This window comes from Excalfactoria chinensis, chromosome 4 (assembly GCF_039878825.1).
Source record: "Excalfactoria chinensis isolate bCotChi1 chromosome 4, bCotChi1.hap2, whole genome shotgun sequence".
Classification (NCBI taxonomy): domain Eukaryota; kingdom Metazoa; phylum Chordata; class Aves; order Galliformes; family Phasianidae; genus Excalfactoria; species Excalfactoria chinensis.
Window position 1 is genome coordinate 26,205,354 of NC_092828.1, and position 22,282 is coordinate 26,227,635.

General features: G+C 34.1%; 1 protein-coding gene across 9 annotated transcripts in view; it reads right to left on the reverse strand.

Annotated features, from left to right (window-relative positions):
* The window catches only part of SGCZ (sarcoglycan zeta), a 329,077-nt gene that overhangs the window by 221,645 nt on the left and 85,150 nt on the right, over window positions 1-22,282 (reverse strand). The gene's annotated exons all lie outside the window — the stretch shown is intronic.

Consider the following 22,282-nt stretch of genomic DNA (forward strand, 5'->3'; position numbering starts at 1 on the left):
CCACTGCACTGAATCTAAATAAAGGAAAACAAGTAAATCACTGTATCTACAGATTCACTGAAAATATTTATCTATGCTTTAAATAAAACAGGGCAAAAGAAAATCTCTAATATCAGCTACTACTGAGTGTTTCCATCTTTTCAATCTACGGCTTAAGTTCAACATAAAATTAGATAAATTGAAAAATTTCTTTTTTCTTAGCAATGCCCTTCAAATCCTGCTGAGCAATAAGGGTTCTCTGTCTGAATATTTTCAGTGGATATAAGAGGTCTCAGATAGACAGCTCTGTCATAAGGCGTTTCAGACTGCAGCTTTCCAAACATAAACCAAGACCACACAGAGTGGCAGAAGAAATAAAAAGGCCAGAGTCAGCATGCATTTTCCTTTTCTAATCCAATTAATGTTTAAAAAAATCATGTTACCATGTTGGGTAGCAGCTGCAGTAAGTAAAATTAATTTAATAACTCAGTATTTTAAGAATGATTGTTTCATGTTCAAATTCTTACCATTACCACCTAGCTGTGGAGTAAACCCATACTTTGCTGAAATTTGTTTGGCAAATTTACCATGGAGAAGGCAGTGGAAGCAGCAAGGTTTTTCCTTCACTGCTGTCCTAAGGCTTTCTTCAAATTCCTTTCCTTATTGAAAGGTCAACAAAACCAACCAATCATCCACATAATCATATGAAGGTAATATTGGCACACTGGGAGATAGGAGAAGAAAAGAAAACCATATTTACAGTTTCAGGTACAAAAGTCAGTATGTGTGTACGAATTTTGCATTGGCACTACATATTTGATAAATTAAGACTTCTAGGATTGTAAGGGATCTACAAGAATCTTTTTGTTTTGAAAGTATAAAATGAGTTTTCCTACTAGCAACATGTTTCACGGCTTTGGAAAGCAAACAAACACTGTTATTTTATCATAAAAATTGACCAGATTTCTCATATATTTTGAGTTAAGTCAATTCCCTCATCTTGTCCAGAGGCAAACTAGAAGATTTAAAAATAAAAATAAAAATAAATAAATAAATAAATAAATAAAGTACATATTCTCATATTTTCTTAATGTCTCTTCAGAAACAAGAAATACTGAAGAACTTTTTCTCATCAGTCCATTTCTTGGAGAGCCTTTTGTACCAGCAGTTTAACACAGCGAACAATTCTGAACTATATAGTCTTCATTTTCACTTGTGTAAAAATTAATATTTTTCTAGCTGATAATTTAATGAATACTAGACACATTAAGTTGTAAGAAACTGTAGATGAAAATTTAAAAAGAGCTACACATCAGTAAACAAAGTATTTTCTCAAAATACAACAACAACAACACACACAAAAAAAAGCCACAACCACCATTCCCCATTACTCTTTCCCTCTTATAATGACTATGACTGAACCTGTTCACTTACTACACAGCTGTGTTTTTGTTCATCAACCAAATTCACCTGCTATGAGCAGAATAACAGTGAATTTTAAATCATTTGAACACAAGTGATAATGGTATCCTGGCAAGTATTTCAGTGTCCTTTTTCACACCAGTTTATTATGGTATTGCTAAAATGAGTAGAAGTTTTTTTTTCATACCTCTCATCTTCTTGGGCTGGGTGACAGATTTTTTTAATTTTAATTAATTCATTTTACCTAAGTTCCTTTCCTGTTTGTAAATATTTTAATACATTTCCTAGAGAAAAATCGAATATGAGAGCTATTTTATAATTATTAATCATTGCAGTGATAGGAAATAGGTGAAAAACCTGGGCTGTGCATCCAAGTCTTACCCAACACTAACAAGCAGAGAGAGAAACACACAACATGAAGTTATGAGAACATACACAAGCCAGTGATAGTAAACCTATGAACTATTCTGAATTATAAGCTTAGGTACAGGATTTTGATTCATTATAAACTGTGTAAGTTTCAAGATCAAATTTCTAGTAGAAAAGAAAATCTAAGAGCACAATCTTAAGAGGAAAAAAAAACCCTTGGAAACTGACATACATAAATTATGAGAAAAGTTAAACTCAAGGTCCAAAATGAACTCCACATACAGACTGTAAATTCTTTCTCAATTAAACCATATTATGGAGGGGGAAAAAAATCCCTCCTTTCTAGAAATGTAAATTTAATTTCTAGAAAACAATTAGCAATACTTCAAGTGGAGCATGAAAGAAACATTGAAACAAAGCAGTGTTCACCAGTGATGACATCATGAAGACTTCAAAAACTGATGTCTTAGCTAGCTTATTGTTCAGACATCTTAATGTTCACATGAGATGCACATGCTGAACTATATGTTTCCCTGACCATGATACAAAAATATAGCATTTTAAATACCTACAATGAAGAAGATGAATGAATTACAGAGAGAAAACTGAAAAGGGAGTAAAATAATGCATATTATATAATTGAAGAACATGCCTTTGCAGCTAAAAGCATTGTTCCTTCACTGAAGAAATATTTATGTTCAGTAAAGTGGGAAATTTTAAATACTTTGACCTTTTTTTCCCTGTAATTTTCCATAGCTATTAATGAAGAAATATAGAGAACTATAAATATACATATTTTTGAAGATGGACTGTTTCACACCCTGAAAAATCATAGTCTGAAAAAGACCAACTTGCATATTCTTTAAAACTTGTAAGTATCTATCATTATCAATAGAATGATAAAATCCTCATTAACAGTTTTCAGCTATAAAGAACTCCAAAGCAAATACTTTAAATGGAAGTCAGAGATAAGGAAAAGCTTTACAAAACACTTTCGGTAGGAGGTATATCTATGCATATATATTAATAAATCTTCAAGTCCTTACAGGCCTTTACAGGCATAATTACTGAATGAAGTATTTTGTCTCAGAAGAAAATGCTCGAACTAAAAGTTTATTTCTAAGCAAAAGTAAAATAAAAGCTTTAAATGAAAACAAAATCTGATCTGTACATTTGTATACATGACTCCTCTATACTTCTTTCCAACATTTTTTGTTGTAGTGTCTGACAAGCATTTCCTTCATTTCTGTGGCAGCACTTTATGCTGTACAGCAATTATATTTCACCAGTGCAAATCCCATGGAAACTTACAATTAACAAATGCACTTGATCAGTCTAAACAAGGACAAGAATTTCCTGATATGTTTACATAAAGGTAAATGATATGCTGTTCAAAGTGTATGTATTTATTGCAATTTTCTTTTGTATGCACAAATTCCAATAAGCTGCTTACAAATCCACACATGGCTGAGACTGTTTTTGCACAGTATTGTTTACTGCCAAGAGAATGCAGAAGGGAAGCAGCTCTTGAATTTTGCATCACAAGCATGAAGGAGCAAGAAACAGAACACAGTACTGACTTTGAAAGGTCAAGCTTGTAGGTGTTAAAACCCTTATGAGAGTATCTGTCACTCTCCTCAAAAGTAGTAATGCTAATGTAACTAGCAAGGTTGGAGAGAAGGAACAGATAAGATCAGAATGAAGATTAACGTGAGTTAGGAAAAAAAAAGTTTGAAAAAGGAAAGTGAGAAGAGAAATGTAGCTACATTTGAGAGAAATCTGAGAAGACTCAGATCTGTGAGTAGTAAAATACCCAGGAATACCCAGGGTATCTGAAACAGAATGCACAACTAACCAGTCTGCTAACAGTCCTCACTTTCAAGTCACTATTCTCTGAAATGAGTGTCACAAATCTGTAAAAGACTGTTAACCTGTATTCTGAAAAAAAAAAAAATCACTATTTCTATTGTTTATTTTAAAATGATGTTCTGTGTCTTGACTGAGATTTCTTCAGTGCAGAAACACCCACAGAGGAAGTGACTGAATAGTTTTAATATAAGCAAGCCAGAATTCTTTCAAGAATTAACAGCACATCACTAAAATCTGTGCAAACTACTAAGTCTGTGTTATCTTTTCATGTGCACGTTCACAATCACTACCTAGATTTACTCTCCTTTATAAAAAAAGCATTCCATGTTAAGCTTAATATTTGAACCAGTATTTATTTAGGTAAATTACGGATTCTACTCAAAGTTAATTTTTTTTATTATTGTATCACCAGAATTTCAATCAGATCCACTAGTTAACAGCTGTGCTGGCTTGTTCCAGAAGGAAAGCAAAGAAGTTTGGGTAATCAAAAGTGCTACCTAGCAAATGTCATTTACTTCAAATCACCATTCACCAGCTATGTGGTAACATAAAAAGATGAATAAGCAAACTAGAACACAAAATTATTTAGAAATGGTCTTTAATATTATTCTTATGAGACACTGGTTTTCAGTGAGTTATGAGAGCTATTGATTTATCTAATGTGATCTGTTATGTGGTGGCTTGGTTTTTGTCACCGGAGTTTTAATTATGCTATCTTGATTACCGAGTCCTCCTTTTTTCCCCTAATGGATTACTTTCATACTGCCATCAGGCATGCAAGTCAAGATTTCTGTCATTAAATCTACATTTTTGAAATGACTACAACTCCTGGCTATGGCAGTAATGTGTGACCTTGTGATTCTTCGTTGCATACTTTTTCACCAGTGTCCAACAGCATGGCCGTCATTATGATGCAGTAGCACCATTGCTACATTCTATCACCAGATTTTGGTCTTCTCCATTTCATTCTAACATTTTCATTTGGATTTAGGAAACCAAACTGTGGGATGATTATAACAGTTTATGGAGACAGAATTTGCACAGCACCACATGACTAAATTTATTCACTAACACGATGAGCAACTGATAAAGGTTAATTAATTAAACTTTTAATTTCAAGAAAATTTGAAGGCTAAGCATTGCATGTGATTTTTTTAATATATTTTTTTTTTCTCTGAAATGTATGACATTTACTACTAAATGTACCAGAACTGTTCTTTCATTTTTAATAGATGTCACTTTCACCATAAGAGCTACAATTGTTAGTGTCTCTGATGTAACTGACTTTAAAAGTCTGCTGTGAGTGTACTAAAAAGGTTACTTGTAATTTAAGATATCATTACCTAAAAACAGAAAGAAGCATCCATCCTCTTTCTAAGACATGGATTTTCAAAAACAGTAAGCTTGTGGGTTAAGCAAGAGAAACAGTAAGCAACAAGCTACTGTTCTACACATCTACACATCCTTGCATTACTGGCGATACCCTGTGCTCTGCCAGTATAAACAAAGGAGAAAGATTCTGGGTGAGCTGGTACCATTTAGGGAAATCCATCAATACATACAGTTCTTTCAGTACAATCCAGTGAAGGCTAGGGAACAAACAGAAGACAACTAATTTCATCTGTTTCTATAATCCAACTATTCGATGGAAAAAGTTCTTTAAGCTCATATATCTAGATACAAGTCATTGCAAATTAAAATTCTGAATGCAGCTTCTGCTGGCCTGCATTCCACACCAGTGTTTTTCCCAATCCCATATCTCCCAGAAAAATCAAGTAAGCTTAGGAGACAACATAAAATGAATTAGTAGATTGACAGCTACTAAGTTTATTTCCTGAAATTAAAGTACATCAAAAAGTAAATAAATTGCAGAAGAGTAGCACTATAGCTTCTTCCATATGTTATGCCCTATAATGACCCAAAAGACAGCATACTACAACCAGAGAGGAAACCAAAGACATTAAATGCAGATTTGCAATGAGGTAATGGTTGCATAGGGGCATACCACAAGGAAGCTGTTTTCTTTCCTCATCATTATCTTGGAGATAAGTTTGCCTTCAGACTAGGAGCACTTATTTCATTTTCCAGCTATCACCTTAGAATTACAACAAACACGAGACTGAGAAGCATCACTGTATGCACAGAGCCAGGTAATAGTGGAGGGCGTTAATACCTGGAGCAATTCTTACTGATAGTTATCACTTCACTAAGATAGAGGAAACAGCAAAACACATTTTTTTGGCTTGGCATTTAATTCCTTTCTCTCCGACAGTCCCTTTACAGGTAGCTACTGTTAAGATATCACTTTTTTCATGATCAGCTGATGAAAAGAAGGCAGGAGATCTTGATAGTTTAGAAGCAAGTTTAAACACACAAATAAGTATCTTCTTTTCTTGAGAAAGGAGAAAGATGATATCTGGTAGATTGAAGTAGATCACAGGATTGAAATAAAGCCTAAAACAAGGTAAATCAGGTCTAAAAAAGCCATAAGATAAGTAAAATAAAATTTCAAATTAAAAGCAATTTCACTTGAAAATGATCATGTTATATCACAAACTGTTACCTCCCTGGTTTTTTAGCTAATTTTAATGGTTAGAACTATTGGTATTTTTCAAGAAGGTGCTGCTAGCAAACTGGCAAATACCTGAACTTGAACATAAGAACATAGGACCAACTCCTTTTTAAAGTGTGATGTGCAATGCTCCACACTTCTGGTTCTCTGTCATGTGTAGGATTAAACAACAAGGAAATAGTGTGAAAATACAGTCCGTTATTTAAAGTACAATACAACTTCATTTTTTCATCTTCTTTTTTTTCCCATTAGAGAAAGCATTTTGGGGTTAATGTAAATTAAATACAGGTTTCTCACAAAGTTAACTTTTCTCCAGATTATTATTATTTTTTTATTATTATTATTTTGTATTTCTGTACTCTCCAAAATTCAAAAACTTGATCTGCAATGATGCATTAATTCCTTACCACTGGGAAAGTATGCAGTTCACAACAGGCCTGTGTATGCCCTGGATCTGGAGGACTTAGAAGAGATGGTAGATGCATCAGAGGGAAAAGCAGAAGCCAGACTCCTTACACAAAGCACATGCTCCCATCACTGATTCCATCCTTCAAAAATTAGCCTTGTTCATTTACTTATGTCTCTGTCCTTCAGGATCTTATTAGACAATTCCCTCTCAAGCCAAGATGATTCCTGCACATGTAAAGATGTATAGCCAGCCCTACAGAGTTTACCCTGCTGTAATATATAAAGCTACAGTGTAATATCTCAGAAACACATATTTTGCTTAATGCTGGAAGTCAGTATAACTTTCTAGATGTTTACAGTAATATTTATGGACTGTTGCTTGTATTCATCTACAGGTCTGAATTTTATAACTCTTTTTATCAGCCAGCTTATCAATGCATCATGAAACAAAACTAAAAATACTTCAAGTCCTATTAATCTCTCCTTTTACCAGCTTTCATCTAAATTGAATTTCCTCAGCTTCAGTCTTTTGGGAACTGGCTGAGCTATAGATAAGCAGATCCCCACCAAGGAACACCACTGGAATTAAATGGCTTCTGATTCCTCCACACATTCCCCTGTAGCAGAATAAATTAAGACTATTAATTTTGTATGTGGAGTTCATAGGGCATCCACTGATCCTACCTACCGCTACCACTAAAACAGATGTTTTCCTAATCTAACCTTTGAAAACAATATTGTGCTTTAGAACCCATATCAACAGAAAAAGTCAGCCAAAACTGATGACTTGCTGAGATGTATTTTACAGGGTATTTTAGCAGTCCTCCCTGTATGAAGTATATTTGAATGAATTGATCTACCAAGTACATTAGTGGACAAGACATTGTGAGAAAGCCTGTCTTTTTCGCAGTTTCAGCAACAGAAATTTATCTAACAGATCCATACCATCCAGTCATTTATACTAAACACTAGATACCGTCTTTATAGAATGTATTCACTACATTATTTTCTTCATTTACAAACTCAGGGAATATTCTGCACTTCAAATTTGTCACAGAAAATACAAACAAGACTGGTGAAAGACATGTAAATCCTAATTGTGCACCTTTGTAATGCAAATCTTTGCCTAGGTAAATCTGTTGGAATGAATACCTTGTCTATGTATTATAAAGAAATAAATACAAGACTCATAAAATTTCCCAGAATTTTTCATTTGTGTAGTTAATTACAGAGTTTTCAAAATACATTCTTTGTTGTCCAGAATGTTAGTGTAAGACTGACAATGACTGGTACAGTTTCACTTAGTAAAATAAGAAGTTAGTACTGTTTCTCCAAATCAGAGGATTATGTAGTGTATTCTGCAGTGCTTGTTACATTCTCTGTCCCAGCCTAAAGACATTAAGTATCAGTGAAATTGTTTATACCCATACACACATCTCATTGCTGAGAAAATACTGAAGTGCTGCTTTTCATGAGACAATATACAAGTTACAGATATCACCTTTCTATTCAGTTGAAATAAGTAGATACCTACATTCTTAATATTTTGCTCACTCTGACACTCCTGTTGTCTCTAAAGGAGGCTTTTATTTCATAGAAACTAGAATCTTCACTCCACCTTTTTATACAATTTTTTAATACCTATCTATGGGTATATACACACATTTTAATTATTAAAATTTAGGCTGTAGACCTAGACCTAAGTGTCATGGTTTTGTGCTGTCAATAGGTAAATTATCACTTACTCCATTACCATTGCTCCCAAGAAGTTTGCAGTAGTTGTCTTGATTGCTGTTTCAAAGGTATGATATGATTTACTTTCAGTTATGGGCACATCTAACAAACAATTGGTTACATATTTCCCTTACTGTGGCTTAATAATGTATATACAGAAGGATGGAATAGGTATTTCCTGAGGTTTTTCCATTCCTGTTTTCTTTCAGTCGTACTGATGGTAAACACTTCAACATGATTGCCATTTTTCTAACATCCTAAAATTCTTCTTATGAGCCATATTTATAGTGAGATCTTCATGCACTCCATAAACTAGACTGGACATATATTTAGTTTCAAAGAAGTTGAAATCTTATGTTGTGATGCAGCTGTCTTTTCCCATAAACCTTATTTTAACTCGTACGTGAGTTTTGTAAGCATAAAAATTGTGTGGAAAAGATTATTGTGGAAAAGAACCTAAACATTTTAAAATGCCTTTTGTCTTCTTTTCCTAAGAATAGAAAAAAAAAAAAAGAAGGGTCTAGAACTGTCTCTATTCTCCTTTTATTATTCAGTGAGCAAATCCTCACAGGCTTGGACATGCACTTAGTTCAACATCCCAGCAGACAGTGAATGTTTCAGGAGACCTTTAGCCTTTAATCAAGGACATGAAGCCTTCAAAAGTTCAAAAGTTTGCTAGGGATTTGATGGAACCCAGAAACTATGGTACAAACAACAGGCATTTCAAGACTGGAAAATTTCTGAAGCCACAGAACCTGCATTTCTCTGCGTTCTGATTTAGCTCACAGCTGACTCTGGCTGTCACAGCTGGGGAGCAAAATGACAAGGCCATCATTAACTACAGCCTTTTTTCTACACATTTTGCAAAAAGAATAAAAGTTCAGTATGTAGCAAATTGTAGAGTTGGTAATGTATAGGCTTAGCTGCAGAAGAAATTTCCTATTTCAGGCCAATGCTAATAAAGAACAGAATTACATAGCCATCAAAGAAATAATATTTAAAAAAAAAAAAAAAAAAAAAAAAAACCTGAGGAAGAGTTCCATATAGCAGAGGGCCAGTTACTGTACAGTTATTGTACAGTAGTACAATATTCAATCCCTTAACAAAGATGAAAACAATGGTAATTTGTACAATTGAAAGTTAATATACCTCTTGATCATAATTCAGAGCATTCAAGAATTATAATTGGTAAAATAATCTATACTTTTCTCCCAGGAGTGTTCTTTTTCCTGATTATAATGTTAAAATGTTGACAGCCACATGTTTTTCCTATCAGAAGCAATAACTGTTCAAAAACACAGCAGCAACTATTTTGATATCATTGCTATTGACAGTGGAAGGACTAACTCCTACTATCTCCCTCTCCTTTTCACCACTTATTCACATAAGACTCATCTGCAAATACCTTCAGAAACTTTGCTTTCAACTGTCAAGTCTATCAATCAGCAGGTTAATACAGCCTTCACTTTAGACCTGCCTTCTAAGAAATCTGCCTAAATTACATTCTTTTTCTTGAAGCCAGAAGTAGACCATGCCAAACAGTACAAAATTAAGCATGATAAAAAACTGGACACGGGCGAGCTTCTTAACTCTGCCACTGTGAAGCCTGGAGGAATGGAATATTTCTTTCTCCTTAATGAAATTTTCTTCTTACTCAGTCCCAATTTGTTATTTGCTTTTCCAATTTGTCAAACCATACAACCACTTAATGTAGTTCACAAATGTGTGACATTCTCTTCCAAGCCAGAATCCCCTTTTTCTTTATCTGCCTTCTCAGTTTTTTCTGTTTCACTTGTTAGTGTATACATACACCACAGAGAAAAGAGATTTGATTTAACAGAGGAAAACTGTTCAGTATCTTACTGCCTAATATAATATTTTTTACATACAGCAGAGCAGGTGCTTACTTTACTTTTTTTTTTTTTAAATAAAATGTGTTACACCAATATCTCATTAACACTACAATAAGCATTAACAAGAAAAGAAATACATCTTTATAAAATGCAAAATAGATTTTTTTTTCCATTATAAAATTTAAGCTACATTAAGGAATCCTCAGACCTCTTCTGATTCTTACTTCTGAATTCCCTATTCAGTACTGCTACACAAATCTTACTTCATAAAAGGCTTCTAACTAATTGCTGCAAATAAAGGCCACCTTGTTGCAGTAGTCATCTGTTTCCCCTTTTGATACAGTTAAGGATACTTCCTGAATAATAAGTTCTTCCTTTTTCTGAGCACACATTAAAACTACATGTACCAATGCATATCACATTAATACATGAAAACAAATAATATAAGAAATTAAAATATGATATTAGTGCACAGTCAACTGTCATTTCTACAAGCGTGTTTATGCATGACTTTATTAAAGTTGAGTTCTCTAGACAAATGGTGCCGTCCCCAACAAGACCACTGAATTTTGGCTTTTTTTTTTTTTCTCCTAACATGGCCAGATTTTTTAAATCATTTAAAAATAAATATTTTATTTTTTATTTTTTATTTTTAAATGAATAACTGCCACTCCACAATTCTTGCATTTCAACAGGTGCCCTTTCCAGCAGAATGCATTTCTGACAAAGAAAATAAAATTGGTGTTATATCTGCATGGCTATAAATAAAAATTAATGCAAAGGTTGCTGTAGAAAATGTGAGGGGAATCATAAATAAGACTGAAATTCTGCATTAGTTTAGAGAAAAAAAATACTTGTGCCAGAAAATAAAAAGTCCCTCAATGTGTTTTGGCACTACTGAATTTATCACACAAATTTGGGAAGAATGTTATTTGTAAAAGATGGTATATTAATGATGGCAGTAATATTGCAGAATAGAGGGAAAAAAAAAAAAAAAAAAAAAGTCTGAATTATTGCTGAACTCAAAACATTACCTTGACCTTCATTCTTCAAATATTAAATTCAGAATTGCTGAGAACCAGTCTCCTTAAATGCCTTAAAACAACTTTTTCTGCACATGTGCATTTTCGCATCTTTTATTTGATTCACTTTTCTTTGAGAAACAGCTTGGAGGTTTTCATAAGAAGTGCTACAAAGCCTCATTGAACTTAGTATTGATAAATGTTCCCTGTGGATCTAAACTTTCCTTGAAAATATTTTCTTCCATTACTCTAAGCAGCTGCTCTGCAGACAATACACTACTTTAGCAAATAAAACCAACAGGTCATCAAGTAGATCATTTCAAACAGTTATCTCTTATAGGCTGTATACCTGCTCTAGAGGCTCTGTCATGGATAGATTTCATTCAGTATCTAAATAGTCATCACCTTAAAGTAATTAGTTGAAACTGTGTTATAAATTATATACAAAATAAGTATCTTACAATATAGGTTCTATACTACCTAAAGGTGAACCTGCGGCTGCAGTTACTGTGCTTCTTCATATCAGTCTACTATCCTTTTGTCTGCCTTCTTCATTTCCTTTTTTAATTACAGCATAATTCTGACCACACTGATTTTTTTCTTAGGAACAAAGAGACCATGGTTTCTGAATGAAATTATGTTAATACCCAATTATAAGGAAATAATAAGAATATTCATATTCAGTGTTCCTTCTATGCATTAAATGTGAATGAATATAAAAGATATTTCATTTAAAATATAAAATTAAAATGTATAACAATATGTTGTTATTCATTTTTACATTTTAGGACTGATTTAGAATAAAGCCAGTTTTTCACTTTTTCAGAATTTTCATTCATCTGTTACATTTGATGAAGTTTCTCCTTTCTATTTGAATGAAAAAATCCACATGAGCAAAAATACATCCCAAATTTACTCACACAAGTATTAACAGTAGAAGTTAACTTTGAAATCTGATTCATAAATCAGACAGAATTTCAAATACTAGGACCAAAAGAATTCTTTCACCTCTCAAAGCATTGCTGCCAATAGAACTCCCTACTGCTCAACTCCAAATATGCTACAGGAAAATTAGTTTTGGAGGCAAAGGACTGTGTAACATTTTTAGGCATAAAGTGTCATCAGAAAATAATTCTTGTAGACCAACGCTTGTCTAAGGAAACAGGTCAGTGTTTCTAGAAAAATTCAAAATTCCTTCTAGAATAAAGCTGTGAAATCACAGAGATTCTTTCTCAGATGTTATTTATTTACTTATTACGTCTCAGTTTGGGTCTGCTGCCAGAGGTCCTAAAGCACGTCAGCTATGATCTTCCAGAAGCGCTCTGACTACACTATGTTTTATTTTGAATAAAATGTTCAAAAGCAAATTTATGCACAAAATTTGTGTGATATGCATGTCTTTGTGTCTTATGCCTGTGTTGTTTTTTGGGGTTTTGATTGATCTTTTTTGTTTGTTTGGTTGGTTGGTTGGTTTGGTTTAGTTTTTTTTTCATAGGATGTAAGAATTCACATTATGCTAAATAGAGTTCAGTACCATTATTTTTTGATGGACAGTACTGCATTACACTGAAATTTCCCCGTGTCTACCTTCCTCTCTCCATCTGGTCAAAATAGGATGCAGGAAACTTGGGTGTGAATAGACTAATCTTATAACCTAGACTCCTGGGGATGCTCTGGAGTTTGCTCTAAGTTAGCAGGTTAGCATTCTTGATGTAGGTATATCAATTAAGTGAATGATCCAGTACTAGAGTGTAAAGCATCTTTAGATGACAGAAATCAGGAATCTGTGTAAGACCACTGTCACTTCAGTAATGAGCATTGCATATTTATCCTCATTACAAGTCTGGATTAGATAGGTTAACCATGTACAGATTAGTACAAAGTAGACAGCTTAGAAAAGAAAAGAGTTTTCCAGTGGAACATGCACTCTGAGTCGCGAAGTCCTGTTTTCTTGGACCAAACTGCCAGGGTTTAGTGGTTGGTCAGCAAGTTGTCTAAGCTGACATGTGGCACCATGGGAGCTGAGTAGCTGAGTGCATGGTAGTATCACACTGGTGGGTAAAGGCAGATGAGGCTTTGGACAGCTCTTGGGAATGGAGACAGAGCAGACTGACCAAGCCCAGATAGCAGCTCTGGCCTTTCCACCTGGGATTTGCTGACAGTTTGATCTGCCAGATGACACACTGTGAGCTCTGTGAATCAGCATTTACAGCTGAAGTATTCATCGGGCCATTCCAAGCCAGCTGTAGTAATAGGATTTTTGCTGAGTCGTTAATCATCTCTATCACACAGCCCTGCAGTAGCACTCTCTACCCAACCAAAACTGCATGAATGCCCGAAGGAGAAGAGACACTTATCTCCACAGGTCTACAGCCTGCGGAAACAATTCTGATTACAGATAATGGAAATAGACACAGAACATAAAAATGGATGAATAACTTCCAAACACCACAAACATTTGCAAGGGTTTGCTAGGAAGGGTGTGCGTGAGCAGAAGTAAGAGCAATGACAGCAGCAAGACAGGGGCAGAACAGGATTGTGGGATGGAAAGCAAGCACAGCACTTGACAATCCACTAAAACCCCAAATCTGAGTGTGCCACCAGGGATTTTTTTTTTTCCACAAGGTATGGGATAGGGGATAAAATTCTACTCTCTCTGAATTTCGCTTTTTCAGTAATATTTTTGAAGAAGAAACTGTCATGCTCTTCAATGAAATGTAATATTTCTAATGTTCACAGGAATTCTATCACTTCCCTAATGGTATGTGTAACTTTTATGCCACACAATTGTAGAAATAAACTATTCTTTGCAGTTTTACATCTTAATAATGCCAGAGTATTTTGTCAGAATTTATTGCAAGCACATAATTTTTTTGCAATATAATTTAATGTGATTCCCTATTATATTTATGCAGATACTCATCTTACATCTCTGGTAAGTACTAGTTATCTTAGAGGAGGCTGTTTGATTAATGAGTCAAAATAATCAACCACAGATATGAGAATGGAAGAAAGCAAAATGCTGTGAGTTACATAATTTATAATTCTATCTCCAAATTTTTAACAAAAACAAAGTAATTCTTCAATTGTGTAAGAAGTTTTGAATTGGATACTGCAAAGTGAAATGAAACTGCCAATCACTAATGTATGCAAAGCCCTAGTTTGGCTCCGATTAGATACAGGAGGAAGAAAGCTTTGCATCAGTGTACTAGATTTACTATGTACTTGATTTACTCTTCCAGTACCTGATAGGTGAGAGTGGGGCTGGTCTCTTCTCACTAGTGACAAGTGACAGGACGAGGGGAAATGGCTTCAAGTTGCGCCAGGGCAAGTTTAGGTTGGATATTAGGAAGAACTTCTTTACAGAAAGGGTGGTTGGGAATAGGCTCCCCAGGGAGGTGGTTGAATCGCCATCCCTGGATGTGTTTAAGAGCCGCTTGGATGTTGTCATCAGGGATATGATTTAGCAGAGGTTTTTTAGAGATAGGGTACTGGTTAGGCTGCGTTTGGACTTGATGATATCAAGGTCTTTTCCAACCTGGGGTCTTCTATGATTCTATGATTCTATGATTCTATTGTTGCTTACTTTCCTCAGTCTGTTCGCATTTCCCCTGTCACCTTGAGGTTAGAGTTATTAAGAATGAAGTACCAGTAACAAAGTACAGAGCCGTTCCAGTCAGAAACTACTTATATAATTTAAATAATTATCATTTACCATACTCTCATGAACAAAAGAGAACAGAATAGATCAAAACCAATATCTCCTATATAGATCTTGTAGAATTTGCCAAAAAATAACAGATGAGAGATGGGATATATCATAAGTTTCTAGGAGTATGTCAGTGTTTTGTTACAGTACTGTAATTTTTCTATTTCAGGATGTACTAAACAATATGCAGCGAGAGAACCAAATGAAACCAGTGTCATCTAATCCTCACTTACATTCTCCCCAAGGGAAAGACCTGTGTCCAACCCTTCAGCCTCTAAGTATTGCTACTTTCCTGGTTTTCTGATTATCTGCCAGTTCCAGTTTATGAATGAAGACAGGTGATATGAATAAAGATTTATCACAGTAACTTTCCAGGTGGTATTTTAAAATTTGCACAGACAAAACTCTCTGAGTTATCTCCAGTAGTTCCTCTTACCAGCAGCTATAGGACTGTGTGAAAATAGCACCCTTCAAGAAGACTGTCAGTGTATCCAAGAGCTGAACAGTTGAAAGAATGGAGAAACAAAATCAGAGCTGAAACCTTTTAGCCATTTCATAGGTCAAATTAAAGATACCATAAAACCTGTTATACTCAGCTATCTTGATATTGCTCTACAAATTGACAAGTAAACTGAAATCCTCTTCTGCGTGCAGGAAAAAATGGGGGCTCAGAGTGGGTGTAAGAAGAAGACATAAAGGAAAGAGCAGGAAAATGCCAAGTTTGCATAATAGCATAAATCTAATCTTCAGTAATTCCATGTACCTGCCACACTGAGACTGCAAAAAATCCTAATCTGAATGAGGGCAATTTATAGTGTTTTACAATATTCCAATTGTTATTTAGTGTAAAACATTAAAAGGCAACAATATCTAACCTCATAATAACCACAAATATCAGTTATCACAAACTAAATACTGAATTACGATAATACAGGAATTAAAAATATGCCTTATTTTGTTATAGATAAGCAAACAGCCTTACCTACAAGGTAATATGAAGGAATAGGAAAGTTTAGAACAGAGCTCAGAATATATAGAACATACTAATTGACATAATAGTAATGTTTAAGCTAGCAAATTCAGTATATGTAATGCAACCCCAAAAGTACATTCTTGAAGTACTCCATAAGCTTTCAGCATCAAAAATAGGTGTGCACATTCATGATTTTACAAATTCACAGAATAGTCTTACTCCTTGCAAACATCAAAACATTCTGACATCTCTTTTCTGGGGAAGTTAGTTACTGAATCACAACACAACTCACCTCACATATGGATAAAATCACTGTAATAACCAGCAGTTTTTACATTACTTCATGTCTGTTCAGTTGCCGATTCTATGCAACAGTATCTTACAAATTTAGAGAGAAGTGATGATGCAATGACAGCATCTTTAGGAATTCAATTTATTCTTGTTGATAACAATATCAACATTCACTCACTATTCTATACTCTTTTGATGCTTCAACACATCTCAAATAGGACAAAAGGTAATTATCAACTTGATGAAAAACTTATATGGCTTATGAATTCCTGCTACACCAAAATTAGTGTATTTATATGTTTATAGTTACAGGAGATATGTGGGTCTGCGAATATTTTGCTCAGCAATTAAGAGAACCAGGGATCCATGCATTCCTAACTAATACAAGATAATGACCTGGAAACTGGATCCTCCACAGGAAAATCTTTCCATTGTAAAATGCATTATATTATTATGAAGTATAACTAGAGAACTACTCATGTTGCCTAAGCAGGCAGTGATAAAACTTTATGATAATCTTAGATTATTTCTGTCAAGCTAAAGCTAATGGAGGGTTAAAAAGATTAGCGATTTTTAATCTTCTAAACATTCTAGGTAGCAAGAAAGAAGGAAATACAAGAAGTTAACAGTAACAACTCTTACATTCTGGGAAATTTGTTGTTCAGGTATTATGAACTGGATTATTTAACGCAGTAAGTGCTTGCCTACAAAATTTGTATCAATAAAGCCTTGTTTAGAAATCAGTTAGACTTGAAGCAATTAGTTGGATTGTGTATGTTTATATTGAGATGAAAAATAATCATTCAGTTGATTACAGTAACAGCAATCATTTGAAAACAAATGAAAGGTGCTAAACACCTAAATTTCTATACTGTCTGAAGTCCTGTGAATTCTGACAAAACCAATGTGTTTAAAAATATATATAATTAGTAAAAGAACTGCTTATTTGCAAATGTAAATAGGACAATACTAAACAAGCAAAAAAGGAGAAAATTATTCAAAAGAATTACTGAATGCAAAATTCAGTCTCTTAATCACAGAGATGACAACTAAGATTGAATTTGAAAGTGACATAAGTAAGAGAATGAATTGGAAAATAAAAAAATGACAGGTAATAAGAGCTGTAACACTTTATTCAAAACTCTCTAACATGCACTCAAAAATGAGTCAAACGATGAAGATATATTTTACCTTAAATTACCAAGAGATAAATAATAACTAACAGTAGATAACATTCCCAAAGAAACTACTGAAGGTGGAAAAAAAAAAAAAAGAAAAAAAGAAAAAAAAAGAAAAAAAAGAAAAAAGAAGGAAAAAACAGAGAAAAAAAAAAAAAGGCAGGTTGTTACAGAGAAGAGATTATATGCAAAATACTATGCATTAGTAGAGAAGCAAACATCTCTGAAGAACCTGCTCTAACTGCCTGTCAGGTATGCGATTTGTATAGCTATTTGCATCTTTTTACATGGAATAAATACACAAAAAGAAGAAAATTTAAGTGTATAGGAGGAATAAAACCACTTGTTTTAATATCAGAACAAGAAAAGACTTTTACAAGTAACAAATGACAACAGTCTGAAAAGGTAAAGCATAATCCAGAGATCATGACAAATGCAGAAAGCAAATAGAAGCTTTAGACAGTGTTTGTTTTATTCTTTAACAAGGAAAAAAAAAAAAAAAAAAAAAAAACAAAAAACACAGACTGAATTCTGCTTGTGCAGTTGTGGGCTAAAATGATGATTACACCCTAAGAACAGCAGGACTGTATGCAGTAGGAATCCCTGTTTTTTTAGCGAATATGAAATATACCTAAATATAATGTGTGTGGTGATCATAGACTCTTCTTGACTATGTTTCCAGTCAAAGAAACCAACACACCGTCTTCATTCAGGAAATTTCTCAGGATGGCACATAAATAACACTGATCTGACAGAGACTCAATCTTTAAAAAAAAAAAATTACTGATAATCTGGATTTACCATTCTTGTAGCATATACTATTGGCGTTGCTTTCTTTGTTACCAAAATACACTATCCCCAAAGGAATTAAGCAGAATTAGGAATTAAGAAGATACAGTGAGATACTGATAATTTTGAGGGGGGAAAAAAGCATTGTTCAGCAGAAGCAATTAGTATGAAAGATATCTTGTATATTAAAAGGAGACATCATTTCATACCCATAAAGTGAGATCAGAAATCAAATTTGAGATGGAAACATCAAGACTTTTAAAACCTGTAGTCAAAATCTGAATTAAACTCCTGTCAAGTATCATTTGTTATTCAAGTCTGAGTTCTAGAATGACTGCTGATATTCTCTGATTTTCTACATACATATCAGTGACTGCCTCATAAGAGAACCAGGATCCCTTTGTGAAAGTGTTTCGGAGGCAACACAAGGATCTCAGAGTTGCTCATTGGAAGGACAAGGGAAAGGAGCATGGAGAGTATGGTACATCTTAAGAAATGAAAAAGCACAAACAAAATGTTTCTTCCAGGATATCAAGACAGGATTAAAGACATCACTCCAAGACACCATTCAGTGCTTGCTCTGGCAGCTAAAATTCTCCCAAAATTGCAGTGCACATTTGCATACTGGGTGCATATCCCCAGCACACATTAGAACTTATAATACATTTCTGGACTGCACTTCAGAATTGGAATACATCAAGCATGCTCAAGCAAAGATAGGTTTTTAGGTACAAAGGTTATTCTGAGAATGCTCTGCTCTACATCTTTTGTTTGCAGTGATGCAGCTTATATTATCATTCTAGAAGGACATTATAAAGAAAATCACCTCCCACATAAAAATTTAGAGTTTCTAAGCCCTGGTAAGTAAACACAATTTGGGCAACTAATTATCTTATCTGTTCTAGGACCACTGCTGCTCCTACCAATGGTAAGATGCTGAGCAAGGTATATTTTAAAATGATTTTATTTTGCATTAACATTCTCAAATATATTTACTGTAGAATTCTTATCTCATTAAACACAAAAGCTTAGAATAATGAAGTCAAAGTCAATGCTCCTCTGTTTAGAAGCCTGTGTTGAGCTGAAAAATTTCAAGACAAAAATAAAGATTATTTTGCAGAATTGCCTTGACAGATTTTTGTTTGCCTTCTAACAAGATGATACTATATCCCATTCAAGACCTGCTTATAGCTCTTTAACAAGTTTATTTGTCCTTACTGGGAAAATCTTTCACATACTTTTTTGATCTTCAAGTAATTTTACATTTACATACATAAATCTACATTTTATGAATGACATTTCATACAATTTCTGTTCAAAAATGAAGATTGCAATCTTCTTTAAGATTCCCTATTAGAAGATGGAGATTATCTAGTTGGCAAAGTGTCTGCACAAACTTTATATATCATTTCTTCAACTTCCATGAAATACACTTCATTAGATACAAAAACGTACCATGACTCTTAAGAATGGAAAATGTTTTTTAAGCTTTTGCGTTTAAGAGGCTAGTGTCCAGTTTAGTATGTGATTTGAAAAACTTTAAACCATAGTATTTTATTGCTATATTTTCAGTTAACAAGAAAAAATCTTGTAAATCTGACAAGCTCCAAGACAGGTTAACAATTTGTGTGTGTCCTTTATTTATGCTTAGAATAGCAGTTTCCATAGAAAATTATTTTTCTTTGTATATGTGGGCTCATTTTTATACCCTGCGTAGTTTGACAGGTGATTTTACTCTTCTGCTTTACAGAACTTGATGGGGTAAGAATTCCACAGAATATTATTGGATACTAAAAGCTGACCATTTTGCTCATATTGAGGAGTTCAGAAGGTGATTTTCAAATGCCTAGAGAATACTTAAATATACTGTGTTTTTGTTTGTTTGTTTGTTTTCCTTTTCCTATATTGGATGGACTTAGGGAGGTATTTGAGTTAAAGACGGTCCATTCTGTCATTTATCAATCACAGCATACATCTCCTCGTGAGGGGCAAGAAAATGCCAGTGAGATATGCAATAACCTTTTCAGTTGTGAGCAAGACTTCCCACACTGGAACACACAGAACACGCTCCTCTAGGGGGTGAAGACAGTAGCTTCTGCTGACCCTCCTTTTCCTCAGGAGCATTGTAGTACCCTGCTCCAAAATCCAATATATTCGGTAGCAGGTCCCTAACATGGGTCTGGTGACACTTTAATACTAAGTATTCCACCTCCCACATCAGAAGGATTCCACAAGGACTTTCCACACATTGCAGATGTCAAAGTGGCACCAAATACCTACATATAGATACATTGATTTCTCCCAAAGCATTATGTTTTGAGACAGAAATGCTTTTGCACAAAATATATGCTACTTCTCTGCATGCAACATTGCCAGATGAACACAGAATAGTCTCAGAGTGCATATAGAAACAAATATCATTAAAAAGGAAAAAAAAAAAAAAAAAAAAAAAAAAAAAAGGATGCTTAAATGCTGTGTAAGAAGGATTTGATAAAGCAAAGAGAAAATTCTCAGTGTTACCCCTGTGAAAAGTAACTTCCTGTTCTTAAATCTAATGTCATTCCTTATGACTGGATACTAAAGTATTCCCAACTGAAGACACATTTGTGTTTATGTGTTATATTAATAAATGACTAGCTGTTGCATTTGGTGAATTTTTTAAAGCAATTTGTTTATATGCAGATAAGCTGTTTAACAAAGTCTTGTCATTATAGAATTTGTTTTTTTAACTAAGCTCCTGCATATGTTCTACATTGAAAACTTATTATTTCCTTTCAGTGGTTCAGTGATTCCCCATATTTGAACTCCTGTTTTTATGTAGTATCTCATTTACAAATATTGAGTTGCTAGCTTGCAAATTACTATTGTGATTCATTATATTCATCCCTTCCATTTTATCACAGTTCTCTTGTATCACAGTTCTTGATGTCAAATGTACTCAAGAAATCTTGCAAAAGCACATCAGAACTGTGAGTAGGTTGCCTTCTCTCATGATTGAACAAGAAGTCTACCCAGACAGGACAAGTTTGAATGCTGCCAGACATCCTCTTCATTTTTCCAGGGACAACAGATCACATTTTGCTTCAGTGCTTAAAAAGAAATCTTAAGGCCTTTCGCTGCACCAGACATTTTATTGCACCCTGCTTTCCTTTGCAGCTCTGTCAACAGAGCTACATCAGTTTACTCTGGCTGTGAACCAACATCTAATTCACACAGCAGATTGAATTTCACCTAGTGTCAAGAAAAGCAGTGTTTACTAACCATATCACACTCTTATTCACTCCTATAATGTAAAAACACACTGCTGTTAGGTTCAGTTCTTTATGGGGAAGATGGGGGGCACAAATAGGAGTCTTTGTGATGTTTAAAAATTGCTTTGTTGTTCATGCCAGAAACATTGGTAGCAGAATGCACATGCACCTTCTCCTCTAGGAGAAAAAGCAGTGAATATTTGGCTGATATTGCTGATGTGAGATCCATAATTAGATCAGGCAGGATGTGAAAAATGTTGCTGTCTCAAAGTTCTCCATCTTCCAAGGTGCTGGTCAATATTAAGTGCACCTCACATGTGAAAGCATACTATTCCATCAAACAAGCCATGAATCCCAGGATGATTTATCCTTTATTTCTGGGGAACTGACACAGAAATATGATGTCCTACATAATTCTTTACTATAAAGATGATGTTTACGCTCATGTTAAAGGATTCAATTACCATGATATGTGGCTTGTCTTATAGCAAGTTCCATCAGTAATTCCTCAAGTAGTTTGTTGCTAGTATTTGTACTATCAGAATGCCTTTTATTTTGCTCCTACAAATATGCAAACATAATTATGCTTAGCATCTAATAATTTTAAAAGCCAGCAAGGCTAAAAGAAATATTGCAAACATTTCCTAGCAAACATTTTTAAAAAAAAAAAATTAAATGAATAAGCCATATCATCTGAGCAGTAGTCTGGGTTTAAATCATTTTTACTTAGGCAAGCTGATTTTGACTGATGGATCTCCACCAGCAAAATTCATGGATGACTGACACTTCATGTATGTATATTAAAGCTATTCAAATAAGAATGCTCTTAAGAGTAATGTGCCAATTCACAGTCATTTGAAATA